The 17,695-nt window shown below is 43.2% G+C and overlaps 1 long non-coding RNA gene across 1 annotated transcript; it reads right to left on the bottom strand.

The window, feature by feature from the left end:
- Nucleotides 1-533: 533 nt before the first annotated feature.
- LOC131832614 (uncharacterized) lies at nucleotides 534-17,257 on the bottom strand. Its single transcript, XR_009354119.1, has 5 exons — nucleotides 17,161-17,257; nucleotides 15,121-15,224; nucleotides 9,269-9,369; nucleotides 678-702; nucleotides 534-601 (listed from the first exon to the last, which is right to left on the bottom strand). It is a non-coding gene; the product is annotated as an uncharacterized LOC131832614 (long non-coding RNA).
- Between the last annotated feature and the right edge of the window lie 438 nt (nucleotides 17,258-17,695).

The following is a 17,695-nucleotide window of genomic DNA, read 5'->3' on the forward strand; positions in this document are numbered from 1 at the left end:
TGGGAGATGGAAACTTCGGTGCACAGCGCCCTAACTCACTCCAGCGCTCCTTCTTGGGGGAGGAAAGCCCAAAGCCGCCTGCTACCCCTGGAGAAAAAAGGATCTGATTAAGCATGAACAAAGGAAAACTGCCATTTTATAGATTCTGACATTTTTACAACAGCAATATAACTTAAAGGATATAGATAGAGCCTCAATATATTAGAAGCCAAAATTAGAGTCTCTGTCTTGATAGACTAGTTAGCATGTGATATATTCTCTGAGCCCCTACTGGATCCTCCATAAAATATGTTAATTTGTATACAGAGGAATGGCACATGAAAGTTCTCCGTAAATGGTTAAGACCCCATCCAAATGTCAGGAGCAATTCTCTTTATCCGTATATATGACTGAGCTGCAAAACACAAATGGTGCCACCGCAGCGACTGACTTAAAGGCTCCTGATGAGTTGGAAAAATTAAACGCGCCCGATCTGTGTTGAAAGCCGCCATGGCGCAATATAAAGACCAATGATAAAATTCAAGCTGGTTCGGTTCAGTTTTTCATTTTTATTTCTTTGCTTGGAACTTTCTTTTCTTCATCTCTTTATTCCATGCCAGCACTTAAATGACACTTTTTCTTGTTGTTGTTTTTTTTTTTAAAGAGAGACCCCCATCCCTCCACCCCCTCCCCCACACCCCGTCACCACCTCTTCATTGTGCCCTGGTGCAAAATGCAAAGGGCCCCACCAATGATGGGGCCATGCCTGGGATCAAGATGGGTTCTCCACTAAAACTCAAAAATATTCTCTCCAAGCAGATTATGTATAATTAAACTCATTAGGGCTCCCCATCCAGCAGCATACTGCTGCGTGTTCCCACACATCCCCTACGAGACACAACTACTCCATGTCTCTGATTATTAATACAGGAACATTCATTGTATGGCTTACTTGAGTTCTTCGAGATTAAAGATCATATACGTAACAGATAGTCTTCTGAGAAGACCCTACCCCTTTTCCTCACTTGTTAGCTCTCCCCGGTGGCTCTGGGTATTTTCACTAACATCTCACAAACCTCCCGATTAAAACACTCATAAACCTCTCCCTCAACCACCCGCACCACACGCTAATGGTAATACCTATTGCTTATCCGCTGAATTTCTTTTCTGTCTATATTTTTCCACCTGTATTACCATGTCTTTGCTGTATTCTCTCAGGTATATATATTTTTCTGTCTCTGTCTTTTTTTAAAAAGCAAATGCACCTTTACTGGCCTCCTTCCGTAGAATACTCAACATATTAGCTATGCACACATGCGTTATTTCCTAAAGTAAAATAAGTTTTAAAAATATTAAGGGTAAGGCCAGCAAGGTATTTTAGAGATCATTAAGCTCACATTTTTCCAAAGTATTTTCTTTAAGATTTTATTTATTTATTTGAGAGCAAGAACCCATGCTCGAGCACTCGCTCTAGAGAACAAGGTGGGGGAAGGGGAAAGAGGCAGAGGGAGAGGGAGAAGCAGACTCCATGCTGAGCAGGGAGCGCTACTTGGTTCACAAACCCAGGACCCCACGATCATGACCTGAGCTGAAGGCAGATGCTTTACTGACTGAGCCACCCTGGTGCCCCCAAAGTATTTCTTATGGAACTATAATTTCAGGAGTAATTAAAAGCTGCTATTTTAAAAGAATAACAAAAGTAGTAATGGAAGGTTTTTCTATGGTCAAACACTTTTCGGCAATCCTGGATAAAACAGGATTTGGCAGATTTCTTTACTGCAGCAATTCTTAGTGCTATGTGCTTCGTGAACTTCCAAGAAAGGGATGTTTCTTGCTGCATTGTCCAAGGACTCGTATTTTGAAGGAATCTATAGAACATAACTTTGGAGGATGATAATCTATTCTGACCCAGCACCCCACCCCCTCCACCACTGACACACACACCAAGAAAAGTTATTTTCCTTGTTACAAGCCTAGAATAAGAATCATGGCCCCAGCCCACATCTCCTGACCCCTAGGCAGGACTCCTTCCTCTACATCTTAGAAAGTCAGTACTGACATGGGTCTGCACAATCATACTTTAGTAAAATTACCCTTATCTTCCATTCACTCTATTCCTATTCCCACAATCTACTGCCCCCAGAAGCCCAAAAACCTTTTCCTTTTTCTTGTCACTTCACAGATTTATCACCCTTTGTTAAAATGTGTGGATAAGCCCTTGAATCCAGCCACCCTTTCCAGATCTTCATTTCTTACTAATAAGCCCTCCATACACATAAACATCAAAATAGTAACATCAAATAAACTTTGTACACCTTTTCTTCTGTTAACCCATCTTTTTGTTAATTTAATTAGCATGCCCCAGTCACTGAAACTAAGAGGGTAGAAAAAGTTTTTCCCTTCCTGATGCCCTCCAACCATACTTCCTTCTGTAAAATCACTTCTACCACATCTGTGTGTTCTTGGATCACTAAATCAGATCAAGGATCTAAATCACTAAATCAGAAGTCAGGATATGAAGAAGAAAGAGCTCCAAGTTAAAAGGGAATACTGTACATTACATCTGATATTAAGACTTTAAAAATATGATAGGACATGAGATTTCACTTTTTGATTATTTACATACATATGCAGATCCGCAAACCACAAACCCTCTTACAAAATTCAGTTTAGCTTCATCTTTTGCCAGGGGTCCACATTAGTTTTATTTACATGGAAATCATTGTCCCCTTCGTGGTTGTACCAGAATATCTTCAGGAATTTTCATTCCCAGAATCCTTTTAAACAGCCTCACAGTTTTAATTGGCACACTTGATTTCCCTCCCATCCTCTACCCTCAATAAACTGTTGATCAATCAACCAATAAGCAGAGATGTACGACTGAGGAATGATAAAGGAGACGTGGTGTATATATATACAATGGAATATTACTCAGCCATCAAAAACATGAAATCTTGCCATTTGTAGTAACGTGGATAGAGCTAGAGTGTATTATGCTAAGCGAAGTAAGTCAGTCCGAGAAAGACAAATACCATGGGATTTCACTCATATGTGGAACTTAAGAAAGAAAACAGATGAACATACGGGAAACGGGAAAAGACAAAAAGGAGACAAACCATAAGAGACTCTTGATGATAGAGAACAACTGAAGATTGGAGGGAGGTGGGTGGGGGATGGGCTAGATGGGGAATGGGCCTTAAGGAGAGCACTTGTGATAAGCCTTGGGTGTGGTATGAAAGTGATGAAACACTGACTTCTACTCCAGACACCAATATTGCACTATGCATTCACTACCTAAAACTTAAATTTAAAAGAAAATGAAACACAGATGTAAATGGCCGGTGGGGTTAGAGCACTTCTAACCTTGACATAGAGCCAGTTTAATTTTTGTGAAGTAAAAAAAAAAAATTCCTTCTACCTTTAAGACTTCTCATCTAGGTTACCCTTCCATGGATCAAAATCCAAAAGCCCAGAAAGTGATCTCAATTTATCAAACCTGTTGGGAGGAAAAGCCTTTGATATGCAGCAGACCTCCATGCCTGTTTTGACCCGGACTGGCTGCTCGGTCTCCAGAAATCCACTGGGTATTCAGGCTTCCACTAAGAGATAACTAATACACACACAAGCAAACACCAGCTCCTCGTAAAACACTTCCTTCTCTCTCTTCTGTCCCACTCCTAATAACTTCACCAATATGGGTCAACCCACAGTTATTCCTTGTATGTAAAACAATTACTCTGCAAGCCTCCTTCAAGTCTGACTTCTACCTTACTGTGAACCACTGCTATGACAGTAATCACTGTTATATTTTTACCCGTGACACTTGGCGGAGAAAGATCATGCCCTAATTTGTCAAGGGGAGAAACGCCATAAGGCTAATGAGTGAGGATTCCTTCATGTTATTAAAGCTCTTTTGACCCAGTTTCTGCAGGACAAGGTGGGAGCCCATCAAGGCTGCCAGTTCCTAATGCATTTTCCAGTTCAGTTCAGCTTAACAAGCATTTTTTAAAAAAACATCTTAAATATACAAAGATTAAAAAGACATGGCCTCTGCCCCCAAGGACTCAGAGTTAAGTGGGAGCAAGAGAAATAGGAAAAGGCATTTTGAAGGTAGTATGACAAGCACCAAGCAGAGGCGAATGGACCGTGATACTAATGAGGCCTAAGCTCTCACATTCACAGTCCCTTCTGTGAAAGAAAGTTCCTAGTGTAGGGGCTAAGGGCAGGCCACCCCACCATGGGCCCCAGAGGCGTGAACATTATTCTGAGTTAAAAGCAATCAAAACCCAGCAGATTCAAGGAAAAACTGTTTACCTTCCCCACAACTGCCTGCTTATACCAGAAAGAGAGCTATTAACAGAGGACCCCCCCACCTTTATAGGAGAAACATATCTACATTTTCCAAATATCACTTCTAGCCTTCCTGTTAATGGTCCTTCTTCCCTTTCTCCCGTTCATATCCCCAGGTCGCTGCCCCTTTCCTAAGCGTCATGTTTCGAATCTTTGGCATTTGCGTGTCTGTGTGGATTCCTCATACCTATGTATGTATACTATTAAATTTGATTTTTTTCCTGTTAATCTCACACCACTTTGAATCATACTCCAGCTGGAAGGATCTTGAAGGCCAGAGGAAAATCTTCCTCCCCGGCATTGGCAAGATGTTCATATGCTCATAAGCTTTTCTGGTTACAAAATTAAGCTAATTGTGTACTCCCTTTTATTTGTTCACTTATGTATTTATTTGAGAGAGAGAGCACATGCATGTTAGTCGGGAGGAGGAGGGGGAGGGAGAAAGAATCTGAAGGTGAACCCCAATATGGGGCTTGATCCCATGACAGCGAGATCATGACCTGAGCCGAAATCGAGAGTCAGATGTTCAATGGACTGAGCCACCCAGACACCCTGTGTACTCTCTTTCTTGAGAATGACACCCAAACTGTCCAGGCTCCACAGCCTATGCTATCAGAGATCAGTCCTGATGCTACGCTCCTGTTTAGAGGAAACAGTGGGTTTTGACTGGTAAGGATGGGAAATTCCTCCTCAAACCTCACCCACAGTAACCGCAACACAGAGACCTTGTAGCACAAGTGACATGTCCACACCATTACAATGCTGCTGCTATCAGTAAAGACCTTAACCCCCAAAGGGTATGTTTTTTCAATGCGAAATGAGGACAGAATTTAATGAAATAAATAGTCAAAGCTCGATCACTGGTCATTGACCCTATCGTAAGAACTGGCTTGGCCATCTTCGAAAAGCCCTGAACATCACTAACAGAGCGGTTTTTGTGCAGAGAAGTGGGCAAAGTGTTAACCTTCTGAAGTGGAAAATTTTTACATATAGATGAGGCAAAGTAATTTATAGCACTAACTTGGATGTTATAGAACTTAGAATCAATAAGCCTTGGGAACTCCCCAAATCTATCTATATATAAAGCATATTGATAGCTGGTTAGACACAAGAGAGAATTGAGATATATTTATATACACACTTACGCACATATGTGCAAGCTTAATTATGTCAACCCAACTTCCAGGCGTACAGAGGACTCCACCCAAAACAACATGCTGCTTGCCCACGCCTCTCAGAACTTAAGGTAGCGAACTAAAGACTCAAAACTCAATCTCCTCTTTATCGCCATCCTTAAAGTTCTCAGTTTGATTTACAGAGGATCAAGAAGAGAATTAGATCTATATAAGTTGTTATTTGTTAGTCAGATGAAAAATAAACAAAAAGTAGCCAAGGCAACTGTAGGTCAATCGTGAACATCTTCAGTTTCCGGTTAAGTCATGCTTTAGGGTTACTGTGGGAGATGCTAAGGGCTGCCACCTCCTGCTCATAGGAACTGGGCGCTTCTGAGAAAACATGGACTGTTTCCTGTTATCTTTGTTGCTTCTAAAATGGGCCCAACAGAGGGGCCTCAGGCTGGCTCAGTGGGTGGAATGTACATCTCTTGATCTCAGGGTTGTGTGTTCAAGCCCTCCATGCTGGGCATGGAGCCCACTTTAAAAAAAAGGTTGGGGAGGGAGCCTGGGTGGCTCAGTGAGTTGAGGGGCTGTCTCCGGCTCAGGTCATGATCCTGGAGTCCCAGGATGGAGTCTTGCATCAGGCTTCCTGCTCAGCAGGGAGCCTGCTTCTCCCTCTGACCTCTCCCTTCTAATGCTCTCTCTCAAATAAATAAATGAAATCTGTTTTTAAAACTTCAAAAAATAGAACAGTGGGACAGGTAGCTGTTCCCTCCACCACCATTCCCCCCCATTCTACCTCCTTTCTTCCCGCCTGTTCCCATTTCCTTTTCCCAAGGCTGGCTCGTGAAGCTTTTAGCACTCTTTTTATTCATCCAGAAAAATGTTTAATAAGCATCCGAAGCCGGTGGGCAAAGCTTTTGCCATTTTGTTTCACCCACACACAAAAAAACCAAAACTGTTTTAATTCCTCTTCTGCGGGATGCCAGTGAGAGGTACAAAGTTGAGTAAGACCCTTGTGTTCTGTCTCAGCTCCCCCCTGGGTCCCATCTATGTTGTAACGTTGTTATTGTGGGCTTCTCCGATCTCTACCGAACATTCAGTAAGCTCCTTTAGAGCAATGTGGTGTCAGAGTACCCTCCCAGGCCCTTCTCAGGCAGAGAGCTTCTCACATGGGAAGCATGCTCAGAAATTACCTGGGAAGGATGGGGGCTCATTTCTCAGCTTTCATTCTCGTAAAGAGCATTCAAGAGGACATTCCCTTCCTTTTTAGAAGACACTTCCAGGGGTATCCGTTGCAATATTCCAGTTTTTGAAAAATCACGTCGTTAAAAAATCAATTCTAAGCTCGATCCTAACCAGCCATGTGACTTTAGGCAACTCGACCTCCGTGAAGATCAATTTTCTCCTATGTAAAATGGAGATAATATATTTCTTTTCTTTTGGAAATAATGTTTTTCTACCTCCCTGAAATACTCTGAAAAAGAAGTAGAAGATAATGTATGCAAAACACAGTATCCTTCACCTAATAAATATTCAAACAATGTTGCTCTAATTGTTACTGACATAAAATGCAGAGTATAATGCCTGGTAGAAAGTTAGGTATTCTCACTGTTATGATTACCTATGTTTATCACCAGGCACTTAGGGGCCTCTGTTTGACTAAAAATGCATGACACAGTCCTATTTCAAGGCTAAGCTCTTTTCCTAGCATGGAGCTCTCAGAAGTTTCCAGAAGATGGCCTTTAATGAAAACTGTTTGGTCTTAAGAACATTTCAAGGATTTTGAACACTATGGGGGAAAAAACTATACCCAGTTTTTTTCCTCCTTTCCAATGAAGACCCAATAGAAGGTTCTGTTGAAATGAAACGAGTATCGACAGAGGAATAAAATGAAGTTAAGTGGGTAGGAGAAGAATAAATGAAACAAGATGAGACTGGGAGGGAGACAAACCATAAGTGACTCTTAATCTCACAAAACAAACTGAGGGTTGCTGGGGGGAGGGGGGTTGGGAGAAGGGGGGGTGAGGTTATGGACATTGGGGAGGGTATGTGCTTTGGTGAGTGCTGTGAAGTGTGTAAACCTGGCGATTCACAGACCTGTACCCCTGGGGATAAAAATATATGTTTATAAAAAATAAAAAATTTAAAAAAAGATAAATAAATAATGTAATTCTGGGGCAGCTGGCTGTTTCAGTCATTACAGCATTCACCTTTTAATCTTGGGGTCATGAGTCTCTGAGTGCTGTGAAGTGTGTAAACCTGGTGATTCACAGACCTGTACCCCTGGGGATAAAAATATATGTTTATAAAAAATAAAAAATTAATAAAAAAAAAAGTTAGGCTTTTTATACTTGTATAAATAATACAATCAATTGTTTTTGTAGATGAATGTGATTACCCCACTTTTTAATTAAATAAAATTTGTATCTATACTGAAAAAAAAAATGAAGTTAAGAGTGTTATTAGACGACTGAGAGCATCATTCAACTCAGACTTCTAAAGAAGTGGGACTATTTGATGCATGAGGCGTGCCCTCAGCAGGAAGACCAAGTCCTAAGTACTGGATCTTTCACTCTTCAGTTATGCGGTCCGACACAACTTAATTTGCACCCCCCCCCGCCCACCCACACCCCAATGGGGTTACTGTGATTACATTAAATGCTATATGTCATACACACAGGTGCTCAATAAATGTCAGCATTCGCTTTGATGAGAGCAACAAGGCATGAAGATCTATTGAACAGATGTTGTGCCAAGAATGGACTGCAGTCCCATCATGTGTCCAATACTTTGTCAAGTTCTATAAAGATGCTAATTATGAACCCATGCAACCTACAACCTTTGAAATGAGATTTAGAGCAGGAATGATTTTTCCACTCCATTTTCCCAGGATTATATAAAGAGTAAAGGAAAAAATGAGCCTGTCTTCATTCTTCCACTCACACTCTCTAAATTTGGAAATTACATTAATTCTCTTTACAGTGACTGCCTCACTAATGAGTTTACCAAGTGATATACAGCGTTGACAGTAAATATTTCATCTTAGCCATGGACTAGGTTTATTAACTGAATTTTTCACGTGTTTATTTACCGATTTCATTTCTTCAATGCCTATGATGTATCATCAAAAGGAGACTCAGACATGAATGAACCAGATTGCAACTCCCGGGAGGGCCAAAACAAATCTGACAAAGTTCACAGAATAGGGACAACACCGAGTCACATGGGAGGCAAGGAACAAAATCTTTCCTAATTGGCTGGTTTGAATAAATGACATATTAAGTTCTGTACCTTTTCCAATATTTCAACTTTCACACACACACACACGGAACTGAATTAGGCTAGAAACTACTACCCACATGCAGTGAATGGCTCTCTCAGCCCTAGAACACAGAATTCTTCTGCAAGATATTCTGCAAGGCTATTCAGAAAAAGATTATAAATCATTTATATATGGTTCACACATGTGCACACGTGTGTACCTGTGTTGCAATGTTGGGTTAGGAAACACTCAAGAAATAACTTTGACCTGGGGCGCCTGGGTGGCTCAGTGGGTTAAGCCGCTGCCTTCGGCTCAGGTCATGATCTCAGGGTCCTGGGATCGAGTCCCTCATTGGGCTCTCTGCTCAGCAGGGAGCCTGCTTCCTTCTCTCTCTCTCTCTCTCTGCCTGCCTCTCCATCTACTTGTGATTTCTCTCTGTCAAATAAATAAATAAAATCTTAAAAAAAAAAAAAAAAAGAAAGAACTTTGACCTTAGGCAGCCTTGATGCGATTGATTAGCTTGTTGGGGAATGCATTCAAAGACTAAGCATCTATTCACCTTTTCACTGTGTTCCCAGCTTCTGGTGTCAACAAGAAGCAAACAGCTTGATTATCCTACGGTTACCATTACATCCCCATCCTAGACTCACAGATTGGCTTCTGAAATTGAAAAAAAGAACGTTATCTTCTTTTCTTCTCAGAAGGTCGATATTAGGAGGAGAGAGAACTGAATGTGAACCAAGTCACATATCTGTTTTAGTGTGCGTAGACCAGAAGATACCATAAGAAGAGAAACCTGAACAAATTAAAAAAAAAAAAAAGAAAAGAAAAGAAAAAGAAAAAAAGATGGGGCGCCTGGGTGGCTCAGTCGCTTGAGCGTCTGCCTTTGGCTCAGGTGATGATCTCAGGGTCCTTGCTCCTCCCTCTATAATTCTAGGAATTATAAGTTGGCAGAGAGAGGGAAAATCTACATGATGGGGATGTCACCTGCGGGGAAGGCAGTGGAGAAGGGGTCAGAAGGCCCGGCTGTGGGTCCCCGCTATGTCCCTGGCGTGCTGTGTGACGTTTCACAACACATCGATGGGGCTCACGTTCCTGTTCTATAAACTGGAAATCTGGGCCAAATCTGGGCCAAAGGATGCTTAAATAATCTTAGAGATGATTTCCAACGTCTTTTTCTGCATGTGTATGTATGTGTCTACATCTATAAATGCATATGTTATGCTTCAGCCGGGAGACTGAACCCAAACTAAAAGCTGGTTTGAACTAGTGGGACTGGGGGCACCTGGGTGGCTCAGTCAGCTAAGCGTCTGCATTCGGCTCAGGTCCTGGGATCGAGCCCCGTGTCAGGCTCCCTGCTCAGCGGGGAGTCTGCCTCTCCCTCTCCTTCTGCTGCTCCCTCTCCTGCTTGTGTTCTCTCTCTCTCTCTCCCTCTCTCTCTCGGTCAAATAAAAAAAGCAAAAAACCTTTAAGAACTAGTGGGACCAAGTGGGGCCATCCAGAGCTGGGGTGTGGGGCTGTAGAAGGAAGTCCAGGGACTTCTCTGCACAAAAGGCGGCAATGGAACAGGGTAGAACAGCACATAGCCCAAGAGGACGGCAGCTATGTCTGTGATCCAAAGATCACCAAAGGAAAGGCAAAGGTCACAGAAAATGCAGATGGGGGGAGCATCGGGGGGACACGCCAAAGGTGAGGGTTTAGCAGCTGAAGGAAGTCACTGAGCCGGGTAGCTAGGTGAGATGCAAACACAGTAAGACGACCCTGGAAGGATGCTGTCTAGTACACTGGTTTAAAAAAAAAAAAAAAGAAAGAAAGAGAAGAGACCATGCAATCAGAAGCAGCAACATGTCAATGTCAATGTCGTCAATCCATTTTCTCCCTCCCTTCCAACCTCCTTCATGATCCTTAGAAACAAAAGAGAGGCTTAATTGTAACAGCAGGCTGTCAGCATTGCCATGATTCCCATTCAACTCACAGCCCTGCCAAGTGGTCCCCGTCTCCCCGTCCAAGAACCAAGTCTTACAGAACCAGACAGTGGAGAGTGAGGAGGCAAAGCCAGCATCAGCAAAGGTCCAGGCCAGAGGGACTCCATGCACTGGCCCTGCTCTTCCTCAGGGCTAGGAAGCCATGGCCAAGGACAGGTGCCAAAGCCTTATGTCCCCTTCCTCCAAGACTATGTTCTTCTTCCACTGGATCCAGAGATCCTTCTCCCCGAACCTGCTTCCAGGGACTGCATAGACCTCTTTCTCAGACTGTCCCCCTAAGGGAAACCATGCCTCCAAATATACCTCTCAACCTAAGTGGCATTCCAACAGTGCCTTTGAGGACAGAGCTTAGATCACAGACTTGGTGTCCATATGTGTGTGTGAGACAACCGTCCCCAACAAAGGATGGGATTGGAGACGGGACAATACGGGGCATGGGCTAGGGGCTAGGCTCAATGCTGGGGAGCCGGGAGCCATGGAAAAAGGGCCTCATCCGACTCCCCAGAGTCTCACAATTCAACACAGAACCTGGCTCCTACCTTCATACCAGAGTAGAACGGTAGAACACACTCCACACTTTCCACAGTTGGCTTAATTGGTAAATTCTAACTTCTTAAAATATGGTATTAGGCCTCCCTTTCCACTTCCACCTTGGGCCATGCCAAGGTTAGGAGGGGCCCGGGCAGAGCAAAGCCCATCTCAACGTTGACTTTAAATAATCAGCAGCAACAGAGGTGGTCACACCCAGAGAGTTTCTTGAACACACGCGGATTATTTTTACACGTTTGAATAGAATCAACCCCACACTCCTTTATTCTCTGAGTGTATCCAGATTTCCAGTGAGTTACAGAATAATCATTTTCTACACCGTATGTGCGTAGGGGTGTGGGGGATAGCAGGGGATGGGTAGGGCGTGATAGTTCCACAGTATCCCGAATTCTTTGACCAAATTTGGCACCTTGGCAGCATTTTTTTTTTTTCTGATAACCATGTAACACTACTTAGGTTTTTTCCTCAAATGCATACAAAGAACATGACGTTTCTGAGCTCCATATTTTGCAAAGAATAGGACACTTATTCTACTCTACCTACATCTACATCTACCTACATCCTTGCATCTGTGGCCCAGCTGTTAACCACGCACCTGACCTATCTCGATGGCTATGTCGTTATTTCTAAAATACTGTTTTCAGCTTCAACATCCTGATCTACGTGATGGTCAGTTTTACCCCTCGTCTGGAATGCTCACAACCTTATATTTAACTATGACCTCTCCTCTGCCTCTGGTCTGAGCTGAATGAAGCCAGTTTGGGCTCTTCCAAAACCACTTAGATACTCGCCCAGCTCCGAGCATGGTAAAAACACACAGTCTGATTCAGGGCCCCCGTCCTGGTCCCAGCTCTGTCGTGACTCTGCTCACCGAGGAATCCCAGCCAGATCTCTTCCCATCCCTGAGTCTGAGTGTCCTTGTCTGTCAGCTGAAGTAAAGTCCAAACCTAATTGGTTCAGAAAAGACAAAATGTGTGTGTGTGTCTTGGCATCGGGGCTTGGGCACCTTCCATTTCCTCTTGGGACGGTGGGCGCCTTAGATGGGATCAGTGAGCTTCTGGCTCGCTGCTAGAAAGTTACCAGGATCCAGTGTTCTACAGGAACTTGGATTTCATCTTTTTTTAAAAAAAAAAAAAAAACAAAAAAACAAAAAAAAACCTTTACACTGATTTTAGGCCCACAAGGCTTTTTTGTGTGAGATGCTTTGCAGAACGCAAAGGCAACAGGCACACAGGGGGAGCTGCTCAGGGGGAAAAGTGGGGTGATGGCCCGCTGAAAGGCAGCTCAGTAAGCTCTGGAGGGGCGTCTGGGGGGGTGAAGCGTTAGGTCCAATGGAAGACCCCTCTTGCACAGAAAAGAGCCTAAAAGTGGAAAGCCCTGCTGAAAGCCTAGGTAGGGCTCTGGACCTCTGGTGTGGCGTTCACGGACAGACACCGGGCACCACCTTTCATGAAGACTGGCAGAGTCCAGAGGGCACAGTCTGGCTCCTTGAAAGGAGCGTGGGACCTACATTCCCATGGTATGTTTCCTGGCCAACCTGAAAATCCTCCCAGCTACAATTAGAAATGCTCCCTAGAATTCACAAACCATAGTGTTAAATGCAAAGTGGGGCGCACGGGGAAAAGGGAGGGCACCTGTTTGCTGGGGCTGCCATTGCAAAGAACCATGGATGGGGTGGCGTAAGCAGAGGAAATGTATTGTCTACCAGTCCTGGAGGCTCAAAGTCCAAGACTAAGACATCGGTAGAGCTGGTTCCTTCTGGAGCTTATCCCCTTGCCTTGTGGATGCTGTCTTCCCACTGTGTCCTCATACAGTCTTTTCTCTGTATGTGTGTGGGTCTAGATATCCTCTTCTTCTTTTTTTTCTTTTTTTTTTTTTAAGATTTTGTCTGTTTATTTGACAGAGAGAGAGAGCACAAGCAGGGGAAGTGGCACGCAAAAGGAGAATTAGGCTCCCCGCTGAGCAGGAAGCCCAATGCAGGACTCGATCCCAGGACCCTGGGATCATGACCTAAGCCGAAGGCAGATGCTTAACCAACTGAGCCACCCAGGCGTCCCCACATTTCCTCTTCTTCTACAGATACAGCCATACTGTATGAGGGTCACCCTAATGGCACTCATTTTAACTTAATTACATTTTTAAAGATCCCGCCCCAAAATACAATCCTATTCTAAGGATTAGGGTACTCGGACTTCAACATATGAATTTGGGGGGATGGAGGAGAACAAAATTTAGTCTGTAATGGGTTATTGCCTGGTTTCCAAAACGAAAGAAAGACCCAGAATCACAACTGTTAGGGTCTTTGAGCTGGTGTGGCAGATGCCCTAAGTGAGGGAAAAGGATGCATGCCTCAGCCACAAGGGGCCTGGGCCCTTCCTCCGAGCTAAGGGATGAGACCTTGAGCCTGAGTAGAGCAAAGTACTAGAAACAAGGTCTTCAAAGACCTGCAGCCTTAGTGAAAAGATGGGCTTGAAATCATCTACTGAGTATCACACGGTGGTGAGAGGACAGTCTACATCACACCTGGAGTCTGGTAGACTCAGGGAAGAGAAGTCTTCACAAGAAGTTGTAACCCCGAGCCTGTGCCCTTGTGCACGCTCAGACTTACTCTGACACTATCCCTAGGGCCCAAGAAATTAATTATAGTAATTTCTAAAAAGAGTAATTGTATAATGATACCCTTAATTTTTCAACCCCTAGTCCAGAACATATTATGTGAGACTGTTCTGAAATGTGATAGATCTTGCTTATAAAATGTTCTGGTCCTAGTGGGCTTGGGATGTATATGTGTGTATATAGGGCATGTGTGTGTGTGTGTGTTTCCATTTTTAACCACAGTTTCATGATGATTATATATCTATTAGATGTCCTGTCCATTCTTTTTTTTTTTTTTTTTAAGATTTTGTTTATTTATTTGACACAGAGAAATCACAAGCAGACAGAGAGGCGGGAAGAGAGAGAAGGAGAAAGCAGGCTCCCTGCTGAGCAGAGAGCCTGATGTGGGGCTCGATCCCAGGACCCTGAGACCATGACCTGAGCTGAAGGCAGAAGCTTAACCCACTGGGCCACCCAGGTGTCCCGGTCCTGTCCATTTTGGAGTCAAAACCAATTCTGACTCAGTCAGTTAAGTGGGCAACACTTGGTTTTGCCTCAGGTCATGACCTCAGGGTTGTGGGATCAAGTCCTGCCATCGGGCTTCACACTTGACATAGAGTCTGCCTGGGGATCTCTGTCCCTCTACTTCTGCTCCTCCTCCCCGCTCTCACGTGTGCTCTCTCTCTCTAAAATAAATAAATAAATCTATTTAAAAAAAAAAAAAGTCTCTCATCAATTTTTACTTTCTCAATGAAATATTTCATCCAAGTTTTCACATTTGATTGAAATAGCATTATTTGTGCTCTACTGAGAGCCCTGAGCCATGAACTGTAGCATTTATTTTTATGTCTGGTTTTCCATTCTTACTGGCGTTTATTTTCTCCTCATTTTTGTGGATAATCTTGCTAGAAGTTCATCTTTTTCATCAATACTTTTCAAGAATTAGCTTTTGGATCCATGGGTGTTCTCTATTTTCTTTTTTTTTTCACCAATTTGGGTTTTTTATTTTATGATTCCTTCCCCCACTTCTAATGGGTTCACCGTTTTCCTGTCTTCACATACAGGCAATAGAGTTTCCAATGCAATGACGAGCTACGGCATGACAGCTACCACAAACAACACACACGTCGATCAATGGGCAAAACTGTGTTCCAACCAAAGTTTGTTTATAAAGCAGGCAGCAGACTGAACTCAGTGAGCCCTTCACAGTTTGCCAACCCTTGTTCTAGACAATGGGACAAGAAGAAGACCTCTGCAACTCACCTCAGGAGACTTTTCTTACCTTCATCCCCCAAATCAGGCCAGGGTAAAGAAAAGGTTAATGTCTCTTGCGAATACAGAAGCAAATATCCTATAGAAGACATCAGGAGACGGCACCCAGAAATACTGAAAGTAATCACAGAACACATTGAAACAGGGCTTGTCCCAGGAAAGTAAGGGCCAACTAACACTAGAAAAATCTATTAATATTTTCAGTATAATTTCAGTCAAATTCTCAACAGATTTTTTTCAAATGGAAGTGTAGTTGACACATAATGTTTTGTTAGTTTCCGGTGTATAACATAATGATTCTACAAGCCCACACGTCACGCTCTGCTCACCACAAGCGTGGCCGCCATCTGTCCCCGTACAATGCCATCACCATCCCGCTGACTCTCCCCTATGCTACCTTTCATGCTCATGACTTCTTCATTCCATAACTGGAAGCCTGTGCCTCCCACTCCCCTTCACCCACTTTGCCCATCCTTCCCCACTCCCCACCCCTCCCCTCTGGCCCCGACTAGCTTCTTCTCTATATTTCTAGGTCTCAACAGAGTTTTTCACAAAACTTGATCCCCATACTCACTCGGTAGGCCAAGAATAGCCCAAATTGTTTCTAAGGGAAAGACTATGGGAGCTTATAAGTATTAACTTACTAGGAGAGTATAATGGAACCAATGTAATAATGGCTCAGGGAGGGGGCGCCTGGGTGGCTCAGTGGGTTAAAGCCTTTGCCTTCAGCTCAGGTCATGATTCCAGGGTCCTGGGATCAAGCCCCACATTGGGCTCTCTGCTCAGCGGGGAGCCTGCTTCCTCCTCTTTCTGCCTGCCTCTCTGCCTACTTGTGATCTCTGTCTGTCAGATAAATAAACAAATAAATCTTAAAAAAGAAAAAAATCACTCAGGGAGCCCACATACAGAAGGGAGCTGGCAGGTGACAGAGTAGATAAAACAAATCAAACAGTGAAAAAAATACACTGTTCCATAAGTGGTGGTGAAAATTTTGGTAATTCATATAATGAAACACAAAAGTAGACCTCCAACGCACACATGTATGTCAATGTCTTAAATATAAGAAGCCAATCTCTAAAATTTGAAGAATATCTTTATGACTTCCGGATGAAAATTAATTTCTTAAGCAGAATACAAAAAGCCAAAACTATAAGGAAAATTGTATATAGGACTACACTGAAATGAACCACTTTATCACAAAAGGCACAACGAACTAAAAAGGCAAGCCTCAGACTAGAAGAGGACATTAATAAGACATATGCCGAATAAATATTTATGAAAAAAGGCATACAATCCAAGAGAAAAATGTAAAATTAATAACAACTGGAAAACCACAAAAGAAAACATCCAAATGGCCAATGAATATATAAAAGAAATGGTTAGGAAATTTGAGGGCACCTGGGTGGCTCAGTCAGTTAAACATCCGCCTTTGGCTCAGGTCATGATCCCAGGGTCCTGGGTTCGAGTCCCACATCAGGCTCTGTGCTCAGCAGGGGGTCTGTTTATTTCTCTCTCTGTCTCATAAATAAACAAAATCTTTAAAAAAGAAATTCTAAATTTATTTTTTTAAAGATTTTATTTCTTTATTTGATGGACAGAGATCACAAGTAGATAGAGAGGCAGGCAGGCGGGGGTTTGGGGAAAGCAGGCTCCCTGCTGAGCAGAGAGCCCAATGCAGGGCTTGATCCCAGGACCCTGAGATCATGACCCGAGCAGAAGGCAGAGGCTTAACCCACTGAGCCACCCAGGCACACCTAAAAAATAAAGAAATTCTATTCATTGAAAATCAATACAGCTATTAAAATGAAAGAAATTAGCAAAGTAAAACAAAACCTACACCCATCAGAGTGGTAAAACATTAAAATGTCTAACAAACCTAGTGACTGATGTATCTTTCAAGAGGTACAACTCCTAAAGTCATGCCCTGAGAGTTCTGGGGCACCTCAGAAGTGGAGATTCTAAGTCAGGGGGAACTCTCCCAAAGGGTAGCAACTGGAAGACAAAGTTGACCTATTTCACCACTGTATCTAGTTTGGCACCAACTACTTACCAGCTCTGGAACAGCAACTCTTTCATGCTGTGAGTGGAATGTAAATTGGTTGAACGTCTTCAAAGAAGAACTGGATAATACCCAATCAACTTGAAGAAAGATGTAGAAGATAGAAAGACAGACAAATAGATATGTACATACATACATAATGACAATCACAATGACCAGAAACCTATCATCTTTTTTTTTAATTTCTTTTCAGTGTTCCAGAATTCATTGTTTATGCAGCACACTCCGTGCTCCATACAATACATGCCCTCCTTAGTACCCACCACCAGGCTCATCCCCCGTGCTGCCCCTCCAAAACCCTCAGACTGTTTCTCAGAGTCCACAGTCTCTCAGGGTTCGTCTCCCCCTCCAATTTCCCCCAACTCCCTTCTCCTTCCCATCTCCCAGTGTCCTCCGTGTTATTCCTTATGCTCCACAAATAAGTGAAACCATATGATAATTGACTCTCTCTGCTTGACTGATTTCACTCAGCATCATCTCCTCCAGTCCCGTCCATGTTGCTACAAAAGTTGGGTATTCATCCTTT

The sequence above is a fragment of the Mustela lutreola genome, chromosome 5 (genome assembly GCF_030435805.1).
Source record: "Mustela lutreola isolate mMusLut2 chromosome 5, mMusLut2.pri, whole genome shotgun sequence".
Lineage (NCBI taxonomy): Eukaryota > Metazoa > Chordata > Mammalia > Carnivora > Mustelidae > Mustela > Mustela lutreola.